Source organism: Haemaphysalis longicornis, unplaced genomic scaffold, assembly GCF_048455015.1.
Source record: "Haemaphysalis longicornis isolate Haplotype H1 unplaced genomic scaffold, Haemaphysalis longicornis Haplotype H1 scaffold_1, whole genome shotgun sequence".
In the NCBI taxonomy this organism is placed as follows: Eukaryota; Metazoa; Arthropoda; class Arachnida; order Ixodida; family Ixodidae; genus Haemaphysalis; species Haemaphysalis longicornis.
Genome location: NW_027526203.1, coordinates 261,714,582 through 261,727,027, shown reverse-complemented (window position 1 = coordinate 261,727,027; position 12,446 = coordinate 261,714,582).

Sequence of the window (12,446 nt, the reverse complement as noted above, 5' to 3'; positions counted from 1 at the left end):
TTCCACGTGCAAATGAAGTAGCAGTTTTTGGGAACTAATAAGTAGAAAAGTTGTTTCCACAAGCATACAATTAATTGTACTTCCACCTTCCTCCTGCCTCGCAGAGGAGCCGTTTCGCAAGCGCAAATAACAATTAGCGTACTGTTCTGACGTCAGCCGGAAATGGTTTACCAGCCAGTCATTGTACATATATCGAGGTCCCATGAAAAGACTGAGCAACTTTTTAAGCCTGTAATCCTGATCCAGGCTTAAAAGGCTGCCCTGTAATGATTCTGCATCAGTGTATACACGGTGCTGCTTTTTGTTCTGATGAATTTTTAGCAGCGTGCATCTTTTAGCAGGTGTTCTCAAAACCTTAGTCTACGAGAATACCAAGTACTTTACATGCTTTTTCATTGGCCCTTCCCCATTCTTTCCACTCCTTCCACCTTGTCTCGTTTTGTTATCTGTAAATATTCAACGTATACATTACTAGCTTTTTCTTTTCAATGTACGGTATCTCACGTTCAGACTTAAATTGTCCTTGTTTGACGCTCTGCGGCCACCGCTGCTGATCACGCTGTTAACCCACGCACATGGTCAGTACCGCCCTGCTGAGCACGAGGTCGCGGGTTTGATTCCCGGCCGCGGCGGCCGCTTTTCTGATGGAGGCGAAAAGCAAAAACGCCCGTGTGTACGAGATTTCGGCGCACGTTAAAGATCCCCAGGTGGTGAAAATTAACCCGGAGCCCTCCACTACGGCGCCCCTCATCACCTGCGCTGCGTCGTCGCGTTAAACCCTACAATAAATCAAATGGTCAGTACCGCCTCCCAATTGTGTAGTGCTCCCAAATCACCTCACCACTTTTCGCTTTTCATTTCGTTTGCTTTCTTCAGTGAAACGCCTCCGCTTATCCACGCCGTCCGATCGGCCCCCCTCGAAACATGTTATCGCGCCGATGGCCTTCGCTTACGCAGCGGCAGCACCACGGGATACACGCCGCCACTTTGCCCAGTGGTGCGTGACGTAATCGGTAAAGCTATCGCCACGCCCATCTGGCGGTTGGGCCCTTCGCAGCCGAAGCCCCCCGTGTGTTGGCGCAAAAGATCCCGAGAAGCAACTGCGGACGCAAGAGGTCGCGAAGGAGGCGCAGTATCGCAGGCTCTGCTCCGGGGTGCAAGCCCAGGCTTTTGTCGCTGCGTCGCTGTTGGGGCAGTCCTGTTGCCGTCGCGATTGCGCGCTTATGCGGGGCTCGCATGCGGGCAGCAGCTATAGAAGCGCGCTGCTCTTCTTCCGTCGTGGGCGCATTATAGGCCGGGCCGTTCCAGTTTCCTGCTGCAGGCCGGCACGAACGCGGCTCCAGGTGAGCGCGTATGGCCAGGCGTGTCGTGACGCGCTGTGCCGTAATCCCGAATTGGGCTCAGCCGAGGCGTTACAGTGGATGCGATGAGAGCAACATGGCAATCGGCGGCCGATTGTTACGCACGCGCGCTCCAATCTCGCTGCCCTGCCGGCTGCCTCGCCGCTATTCTCGGTCGCTGGCGCTCAAGTGCGCGCTCGCTGACTGAAGCACCGCTTCGCGTATTTAGAGTGTGACGGCGAACCATCTATCCTGCCCATTTTTCTCTCCACTCGTTTCCTCCACCGCAGTGCCACCGAATAACAAAGCTTGCAGCGATGTGCCGCCGCCCCTGCCATCCGAACACCGGTCTGGCCCGGATCGCCCCGCTGTCGTCGTATGCTGGGTGCGGGAGAGGGGTGGCGGGATTGGAGGTGTCGACGGGTGCGTTGTTCACACGCAGCCTCGGTGTTCGCTGGTGAGAACGGTGGAGTAGTAATTGCGTACGTATTTTACCGAGAGAACTGCTGTGCGTGCTTTAATCCCAGAATGTAGTCGATACCTGGGTCCAGAGAAGTTTACGTCATCTCCTTGATGAGGAATGCTGTAGGGCCAAAACGTGAACGTCGGGAGTTTTAAGAGGTAGAAGCGTTGTGGCAGTTTTGAAAAAAATGTTTGGTGTCAGGACGGTATTGTCTGTGGGAGTGAGTGGAAAAGTAATCCGGCTTTGCGGCTGAGGCGGATGAGGCAATTACTTGTGTTAAGGTGCAAGATTGCGCCAGGCCCCATTTCCTTCCCAATTTGGTGAAGAGCAGAACTGACTTGTGTGAGCTCTATCTTGATACCGGTCATGCTCCCGCATCATCACGTAACTCGTGAGTGGGTCATTTCCCAGTTGGCGATGTGGATGTCATGATGGTGGCAATGAGGATGCGTTCCGACGAACGTACCTGGGCAGAAATCCATCCCGGAAGCCACATTTTAGAATAAATTCCTCCTCCTTGGGTAGCCTAGATTAGTAATGAACTTGTGCAGCTGCACTAATCCTCGACAGTCTTGCACCCTTTTCTCCTCAATTCTGCGCGTTAGCCGGACGTATGTCGATAAACGGCCCTATGGAGCAGTTAGTCTTTGGGAAGAGTCCTCATTCCACGACCCCTTGAGACCGTTCGGCTTCTTGGGCTCTCTTCACCAGCCACAGCTGATAGTCAGGGTCCGAGTTGGACATGTCCAGCTTGGACTCTGCAGCTGCAGTGCAGGATCCGAGAAGGGCAGAGAAGAGGAGGGGAAGGGCATCGGAGGGGAAGGGCAGGGGGGGCAAGTGGGGTGCTTATAATAGCCCCACACAATATGGTAGAGGGTGCCCGGAGCCTCGCAGAAGTGGGCTCTAGTTGGGTGGGGAAATGTGTTGGTTTGTATGCCTCGAAGGTGGCTTTCTTGCTCTTTTGTGAGCTTTTTGTGTGGAGGGGGGTATTTGTTCGCTTCAGGCAGTAGTGCTATTTCTTTGAAGGACAAAAGGGGACAGACATGCCACTGCTCGCCGAACTCCTGACTAGACCGGTGTGTCAGATCTCGGGCATGCTGGTGGGCAGCTTCGTTGCCGGGCACGTCGGCATGGGCTGGAGCCCAGATAATCCTGACGCGGTCTTGAGGAGAATGTTGCAGAAGAACTCGTGCCGCGGGCGGTGAGATGAAGTAGCTCGAGAAAGGTCTACACGCTTGTTGGCAGTCCGTAATAATGATCTCTGCAGGGGTTTGGGCAAGTGCTAGGGCGATGGCAACTTCTGCCTGTAGCAGGGGCGTTGTAAGTGCGGGGGGAGGGGGCTTATGGAGCTTCAGACACCCCCTTCCCCCTGAAATTATGTGGCACTGTCATGCACGGCGGCCAAGGCAACCACCTGCGCCGGAAACCATCCTAGGACTTCGTCTAAAACCCCAATAATCCTATCCAGAAAACGCACCTACTCTCCCTCGGTGGCCCGTTTCCCTCCTGACATGCCCAACTCTTATGCAAGGCCTTCATCCACGGGGACGTTCTGCAGAGTCGCTGCTCAGAACATTATTCGCGGGCGCAACCACTGACCTGGCTGCTTTAGGGCCTCCATGCAACCAGGGATGCCGCCGGAAACCAGTACGCTAAAGACTCCAGTTTTCGCATCCCTCCCTTCCACCCTCTACATGGTGGAAATTTACCCGCGAATTTGCTGTTGCGGCGCCGTTCATGCTGCCGAACTATCTATTGCCACGCGACAAAAATAAGCCGTTCTGCCGCACGAGCGGCGCCGCAGCAGCGAATTCGCAGGTAAATTCGCACCGTGTAGGCCGGTTTTTCTGTATAAATGTACACTTTGTTGCCAGTGCCACTTTTGGTGCTCTGTTCAAAATAAAATCTTCTCGCTGTTTTGACAACTTTACATTTTGACGCATTTTTGTGGGACTAATTTTGGTGCTATTATCCGCAGTACGCGTCAATTGAAAAGCTGCTCCCTACGCAGCATATTGGAATAAAATACAGATGTTTTAAGATTTGTGTCCTTTTCAGCGTTCGAGAGCATAGCGTAGGAGAGGGCGTAAGTAACCCTAGAGATGACAAAGGCTTCGACTAGCACACGCACATCCGCCTCTCGCAGTGCTGATTCTGGGGAGCATGTGGGAGACTCGCTCCGTTTTTATGATGTCATTGCAAACGTTGTTCAAACACATGTTTTGGCGCGAGAATCAAAATTTTAGCTTAAATTGATTAATTGCTCAGTGAATAAAGCATCGTTTGCTTCCGGACAAGCGCTGGGGGCCCTATAGAACGCGAAATCTTTCGAACTAAACAAACTTGTATTTTGTCTTCATGGTCCCTGCAAGGGGGGATCACCTGTTAACGTCCCTGTGGGACTTAATGCTTCGTGACTTACGGACTTAAGATCCATCGTGCATCAATAAGAAAACCTTTACAAATACATATCAGTGTTCACAACGGCATAGTTTGCTTATTTTAGAAATCTGTCAATTCTGAACTGAAATAGAAGAATAAATCTGTTGCTTGCTAGACCGCTAGCGCAATCTAGGGGAAACTGGATAAATCAAAAGGCATTTTTTGTTTATTTTTTTATCTCGGTAAACAAGTGATACATTTCTGAAAGAAGCAAGCTAGTCCGTTAGGAACATTTCTGTTTATTTGTAAAACTTTTCGTATCGGTACACGATGCTTTTTAAAGCCCATGGGTCATGTATGAGTCCCCCTTAAGCCGGTCCAGTAGTTTGGCGTTGGAGCGATTCTCTTGTAGAAATATGCCCAAGATACTCACCTGCTGAGTTGGAACAATAGGGTGGCCATCCACTTGTAGGGAGATGGTTGGCGACCCGGGAGGGAGTTTCTTATGTGGTGAGACGATCAGCAGCTCAGATTTTTGCGGCGCACACGATAGGCCACACTGTCGTGCGTATTGACTGACAATGTCGGCCGCCTGCCCACTGACCCAAGAGTGCCCCGTATGGTGATGTCATCCGCACATATTCCATGGTGTATGCCTGGTATGGCAGCCAGGAGCGGAGGGAGGCCTATGAGAGCTATATTAAACAACAAGGGGGACAGAACCGCACCCTGAGGTGCGCCCTTGTTGCCGAGACAAACTGCATTTGAATTTAAATCTCCCACCTGCAGAATGTCTTTTAGGCCGTCGAATAAGTCTCGAATATATTTACAGGTGCGTTCCCTTCAGTTAAGGCCATTCAGTTATTTAAGTATGGCCGTATGACTGACATTGTCAAACGCCTCTTTTAAATGCAGGTCCATAAACCTGAAAGCCATCTTGCAAGATGGCTTTCCGGTTATCTCTCGAGGCTTTGAGCATAACGTTTTCCTTCGGTTAAAGAAGGATGTGCTGCGGGGAGAGGTGATTGCGAAATCCACACATGGTATGTGGGAACATGTTGTTTGGTCCGAGGCAGTGCTGCAGCCTTTTGTGGATGACGTGCTCTATAAGCTTTCCCAAACACGAGGTTAGTGATATAGGGCGTAGGTTCTCTGTGCTCGGTGGTCTTCGAGGCTTCGGAATAAGGCGCACCTCTGCCGTCTTCCATTCTTCCGGTAGTTGGCCCGACATTCATACCGTGACGAGACGGGCAGTGAGGTCAACAACGGAGTCATCATCCAAGTTCGCGAGAAGCTTGTTGGTTATGCCGTTCACCCCTGGTGCTGTGTTGCGTCTGATGGTTTGCGGTGCCGCTTTTACTTCATGGATGTAGATGTCTTCATCCAGTTTGAGCTAGATGAATCGGTAATAGAGGGACTTTATGACGTTTGTACAGACCAATTTTGCGCTCGAGTCAGGCATACATGCCATTCTGTGATAACACAATTGCCAAAACTCCAAAGTGGTAACTGCGGGATTGGTGCGTAAGCCGCTCTGATTTACACCAAGCATCATTAAATTCGGCTTCACTACAAAACAAAAATGCATTGCTGAGAAGATAGTTTTTCAGTCGCCATATAAGCAGTTTGATATCAGCGTAAGGAGGCCTAGGACCTTTTATTACATACCATATAAAATCCCCCGCAGTGAAGCCCTTCAAAGTCGGCTTCAGTGCCGCACAGCCTGCTTTGCTAAGAAGGCGCATCTTCTTGGAGCAATAATATACGTCATGAAAATATGAAGGCCTTCGGGCCTTATACCTCCGTAGTAAAACTGCCTGAATCCCTATTAAGCGCTATACGTTTGGCCCCTCTAGAGTCATCCGCACACACCAAGCTCTCAAAGCAATTTTATCCCACTCCTTGCACCCCCTGGGGTTGCGTAGCGGCTAAGAGAAAAATTATTGGAAGGCTGATGACGTCTTACGTTGCTGCACAGGTTCCCTTTTTTATGACCTTGTAGACAAAGCAGCAGGCCGAAGGTAAAGCTGCCGCGAAAATAAAGGTCCTTTTATAATCCAGGAAGCGTAACTCTAAGCTGAGCTACGAAGCTAAATGCAAGGCATAAAAATTCCATGATGTAAACCATCGTAACAGTGACCGTCGTGCTCGCCGACGTAGTGAAAGTAAGCAGCATTGAATACCGACCGCCACGGAAGCAAAATTAAAAAAAAAATGCATTCACCACCGCTAAAATAAATAATATCCCGAAGAAACTACTCTTGTACTTTACCTTGGCGGCATTACAACGAGATATATACATCACACTGCAAATCAATGATTCAGTCAATTAAGGCATCAATCAATCAATCAATCAATCAATCAATCAATCAATCAATCAATCAATCAATCAATCAATCAATCAATAAATCAATCAATCAATCATAAATAAATAAATAAATAAATAAATAAACGATCGATCGATCAATGACCGGGGGGGGGTGGTGGTGATTTATTAACAAAGGAGGGAAGAGAAAAGGCCTGGGGATATTGTTGAACTCAACGGGGAGTTCACCCTCATACGACCCAGTCCAGGGAAGGGGATTGGGGCTTCAAAGGATAGGAAGAGAGAAGGGGGAAGAGGAGAGCGTTAGGAGAGTGGGAGATAGTCTATATCGCGTTCGTTTAGTCCATGACTCGATGGCTACAAACGCAGTGCTAGTCCTGTTGTAACCAGGAAGTTGACTAGGTGCTGGAAGACCTCCCGTCGGATGGCGTCCGGTCCCGTGGGGAACAGGAAGTCTTCTAGCTTGTGGCTTGGGGCACCGAGTCGCTGGAGTTCGGCCCGGAGTTGTGTCCTTGCGGTGTCGTGCTGCGGGCAAGAGCACAGCAAGTGCTCTAGCGTCTCGGGCTCTGGGCAGTCGGCGCAGGTGGGGGATGCTCGGCGGCCTTGGTGGTGCAAGCGCGCTCCCACGTTGCAGCAATTGAGCCGCAGGCGAAGAAGGAGCGACCGGGCGTCTCTGCTAATGCGTCCGGGCAAGACCCGTGGGGCCTGGCCACTGACTACTCGGGCATCTGGATGCTTGGCCTCCACCACTCGTGCCAGGATAGTCCTTGCAGCGTCAAATGACACCACATCCCGGGAGGCTGGAACCCCTGCCTGGCGAGCAGCACCTTTGGCCAAGGCGTCTGCAACCTCGTTGCCCGTGATGTTCACGTGCGATGGCAGCCAGTGAAGTCGCAGTGGACACCCCTGCGCTTCCACCGCATGAAGCTTGGCCGCCAGCGACCGCTCAACGTAGCCGCTAGAGCTGGCTGGCTGGTCGGCGGCACGCAGACGGAGGAGGGCAGACCGTGAGTCAGTCAGGATGATGGCCCCCCGGGCCTGGGTGCCCTGCTTGAGAAGAAGATCTGCAGCCAAGTGAAGTCCAGCCAGCTCTGCGTGGGTGGATGAGGCAGGGAAGGGCAGGCTGCACACCTGGCTGGTGCCGAGTTCTAGGGCCGTGCAGGCGGCTCCGGCTCTGCCCATCGACTGTTGTACAGATCCATCCGTGTACACTTGCAGATGTCCGGCAGCGTCGCCCTGCAGCAGGGCAGCCACCTCTTGGTGGACAGCCTGGGGTGGAGTCGACCTCTTACTACGGACCCCCGGCAATGTGGTGACAATGCGTAGAGCCTGCCCCGTGCCTGGGGGTGGTGGCTCCAGGCGTGGCCGCTGCGGCAACGCGATGTGGCTCTCGTACGTACTGAGCAGCATGCCCATCCGAGAGTTGGGCCGGCTGCGGTAGCGCTCAAGGAGTGCCACGCCGTCAGGTGTGCCCTGCAGGCGGTGGATGTGGTGGACACCCACCTGCAGGGCCCGCATCTGGATGGGCCAGAAGCCTGCCTCCGTGTATGTCGCCGCCACCGGAGATGTGCTCGGAAGGCCCAAGCAGAGGCGGATAGCCCGGCGCTGATCCACCTCCAGCTCCTCCCACCAGCGCGGCTTGATTTGCACTAAAGGCAGAGCATAGAGGACGGCGGACGATGCCATACCGTGGAACACCTTCAGGGCCACGGTGTGTGTGCAGCCCTGTCCATGCGCCAGCATCCTCCGCACGCCCTGGTGGACCCTCGCTGTGCGTTTCCGAAGCGCCTTCACCGCAGGTAGCCAGGACAACTGGCAGTCGACCAGGAGCCCCAGATACTTGGCACTAGTGCACCACGGAAGAGTCTGACCGTTCAAGGTGAGCGGTGGTGTCTTGCGTGCTCTGTAGCCCCTCGAGTGGAAGATCATGGCCTGCGTTTTCGTCTCGGACAGCTGCAGGCCACGGCTTGTGAGGAAGGCGGCGACTGCCCACAGCACCCCCTGGAGACACGCCTTCACCTTGGAGAGTAGCCTCGTTGGTCCGTGCGCCCAGATGGCGATGTCGTCAGCATAGACTGCCATCCCCACTGGAAATGCAAGCCCAGCTGGGATGCAGTCCGGGAGTGGAGCCAGGACGAGGTTGAAAAGGAATGGGCTGAGCACACTCCCCTGGGGAACCCCCGAGCTGACATCTCTTGGGCTGCTCGTTGCTCGGCCCACCCTGACTCGTAGGGTCCGGTTAGTCAGGAACGCCCTCACGTATCTTCGGAGGTGCCCCGAAACGCCCATGCTGTCCAGGGCGTCCAGGATGACCGTGTGAGGGACGGAGTCGAAGGCCGACTTCATGTCCAGCAGGAGCAAGAAGGCCACCTCCTTGTCGTGGCGGGCCTGCTCCAGCATAGACACCACATCTCCCAGGGAGTCAGCCGTGCAGCGGTGGCGCCTGAAGCCGCTTTGCTGCTCCTTGAAGAAGCCCCGACGATCAGCAATCCACTGGAAACGGGCCAGGATCGTGTTCTCCATCAGCTTTCCCGCCGCGGACGTCAGGGAGACCGGCCGGTACGATGCAGGCTCGGTGGGCGGCCTACCAACCTTCAGCATCGGCCTGACTAGGGCCACCCGCCAAGTAGGTGGAAGGCTGCCCTCCCTCCACACCTGGTTGAAGAGCTGTAGCAGCGGCTGCAGCTGGGTGATGTCCAGGTTCCGAAGCATTTGGTATGTCACCCCGTCAATACCAGGGGCGCTTCGCCGCTTGGGGCATCGATCCAGGGCGGCCCGCAGCTCCCAGAGTGTGATGTCACCACTGCAAATGGCCACCACTTGCGGGTCCTGGGGAGCCACCGGAGACACGTGCACCTGGACTTCAGCGGCAGGTAGAGCCGGGGTGAACTGGTCGGCTAGCCGCTCTGCCAAGGCCTCCTCAGTGATGCGCAAGGAAATGGCGGAGGCCAGCAGGGGGTGCCGGTTGGTGACGGAAGGCTGGAGAAGGGCCCGGAAGACTCTCCAAGCTTTGGCCGGATCTCTACGTGAGTCCATGGAGGAGCAGAGCGACTCCCAGCTCTGCCTCCGCCGCTGCTTGGCTCTCCTCCTGCACTGTGCATCCACCCGTCGGTACGCCGTCCAGTCTTCCGGACGCCTGCTCCGGATGGCCCGCCGTTGCAGCTGGTTGCGCCTGGCCCGGAGTCTCAGGAGCTCCAGGTCCGGTAGTGCCGTGTAGAGGGGTACCTCCCCCCGCAATGTCGCCTTGTTGGCGCTCTGCACGACAGCTGCCAGGAAATCGGGCTCTGGGTCCTCCAGACGCTCTGCCATCTCCTTGCGGTAGGCGGTCCAGTTGGTAACGGCGTAGACCCTGGTGTCTGCCCGCCTGCGATCGCCCCTGGGGGTGACCAGGATGGGGTAGTGGTCAGATCCCCAGGTGCTGGTGGCGGTTTCCCAGGTGTAGGCACACCGCTGGGACACCAGTGTGACGTCAATGTGAGACAGCTGGACCGTGCCCAAGGGACCAGGGCGGGTGAAGGTGGGGCTGCCTGTGTTGGCCACGAGCAGTCCGCAGGCTGTGGTAGCATCGAGTAACTCTCGTCCCCTGCGGGTGGTGCGGGGGCTGCCCCAGGCTGAGTTGTGCGCGTTAAAATCTCCGCACACGACAACGTCCGGGCCCAGGTGGGCCCGCAGCCGTCCCACTGCTGTGGCATCCCAGGGCCGCGTTGGACGGACGTAGACGCTGGCCACAGTGGTGTCCGTGGACCCCATGCGCACTGTGACAGCGGCACATTCCATGGGGCCATCCACGATCGAGTCCAGGTTCACTGGAGCACTGTTGAGCACAGCCCTAACGTAGACAGCTGCCTGGGACTTGCCTGGTGGGTGGCTGGCGTCTTGGCACGGATGGCTGGTGCAAGAGCGCAGGCTGCAGCTGGTTGCGCTGGCGTGGCACACGTACCCCGGAAGCCGCAGGGTGCTGCCACAGACGTTGGTCTCCTGCAGCGCCAGTACATCGAAGTGCTCCCGCAGCAGCTGCTCAGCCAATTCCGCGTGGCGAGGCCCCAAGTGGTTGCAGTTCCACTGCAAGATGCGTGGCCGCTGGCCGGTCCTACAGGGTCTGTTAGCCATGATAGGGGGCGGGGGGGCGCAGGTGTGCCAGGGCAGCAGTGTCCGCCAGGCGTGCGGGGTCCTCAGTAGGCAGGTGACCCACCAGGCTGTGCACCAGGGCAAGAAGGATGGGCACCAACTGGTCCTGACCGGTTGCGGTTGAAGCTGCAGGCAGCTGCTCCACCCCTATTTGTGCGGACGGCTGGGCAGGTGGGCGCCCGGCTGGCTTGCGTGGCTGCTGTTGGCGTCCCTGGGTGGCAGGACGCTGCTGCAGCTGACGGCTGGCCTGCTGCTGGCTAGAACGTCGCCTGGCCATCTCCGCGTAGCTTGGTGGCTGTTCAGTGCGGACTGACGCTGCGGCCTCCGCTCGGGGTACTGGCTGTGGTGCGCGTGCCATGGCTGTGACAACCTTGCGTTCGTGCTGCCAGCGGGGGCAGCGGGGGTCGGTGACGGGGTGCGGGCCACTGCAATTGGTGCAGCGTGGGGTAGAGGCAGGGCACTGCTGCGCGGTGTGGCCCCCACCGCAGCGAGCACACCTCTGTTTGTCCTTGCAGCAGGCTGTCACATGGTCCAGTCGACCACAGCGCGCACATTGCGTGGGCCGCGGCCGACAACCACGCACAGGCAGCAGCAGCTTGTACACAGCCACAAACGGGGGAGGGCAAGGGGCCGCAAACGTGATCAGCACAGCCCCATCAGCCTTCCGTGCCACACCCCTCACCGCCACCTCACAGTCGATGTTGGCCTGGATCTCCTCGACGGTGAGTTGACGGTCGACACCAAAAACGAGACCGCGGCTCGTGCCTCGGCTGGCGGGGCGGCCGGCTCGGACAGCAATCCCAGCCACACTCTGAGTGGCCAGGAGGGCAGCCAAACACTCGTCCGTCTCAGCGTCAACCGCGACCACGTTCAGCCGGGTGTTCACTCTAACCTGGGACACCCCGGGGGTGGCGGCGAGTTCACGGGCGATGACCTCCCTCGATGCCGTGAGGAAGGAGGCGGCTCGGTCTGTGGGACGGAACAGGCAGGTGCCGGCGGCCGGCTGCGCAATCGGGCGCCGAGCGACCAATTTCCTGGCCTTCCGTCGTACTGCCTTGCTCTGCTGGATGGTCCACTGGCCTTCACGATGTCCGGGGTAAAGTTCCGATGCCGAGGATTCGCCTGAAGAGCCGCCGCAGGTCGCGGTCTCCATGGGGAAGGGCCCACTCGGCTGTTTGTTGTCCTGGGTGCCGCCATCTTGCGCGTCAGCCGGATCAGCAGGGAAGGCAGCGGCGGTGGTACTTGAGGCGAACGCCGATGCACGGTGGCTCGTGGCGCCACTGGGAGGGGGGGCGGAAGCCGGTGGAAGCTCACCCGGGCAATCCATGTCATCTGATGGGAGAGGGGCAAGGATGGCCGCGGTGGTCACATGGGCTCGTGACGCATCGACGGCTTCCCCGAGCCGGCCCCGGCGCTTGTAGGAGCGAGCAATGGCCGCCACTCGGCCATTCTCCTTCGGCATGGCGTCGTTGGCCCCGCGCTCATCATCCGAGCCATCCGAGACGTCCCGCGGGCGCTTGAGGAGCGCCGTCTCGTCCATTGGCTCCTCCATGGTTGCGGCGGGGTTTTCTTGCGAATAGTTCACAGCACCGACACACATGGGGGGTGGTGTGGCAGCGCAAACATCGGCCGTAACCTGGGTCGGCTCGGCGTGGTGCGCGACGAGCACAGATGCAGGCTTGCCTTGAAGCATCCCCACTAGCTGCTGGGCACGCTGGTGCTGCTGAAGAATGTCCTTGTAGGAGGCCATGAGCCTCGCGAGGCTGCGGGAGCACCCGAAACTGTTCGAGCGACGACGTAACATGTG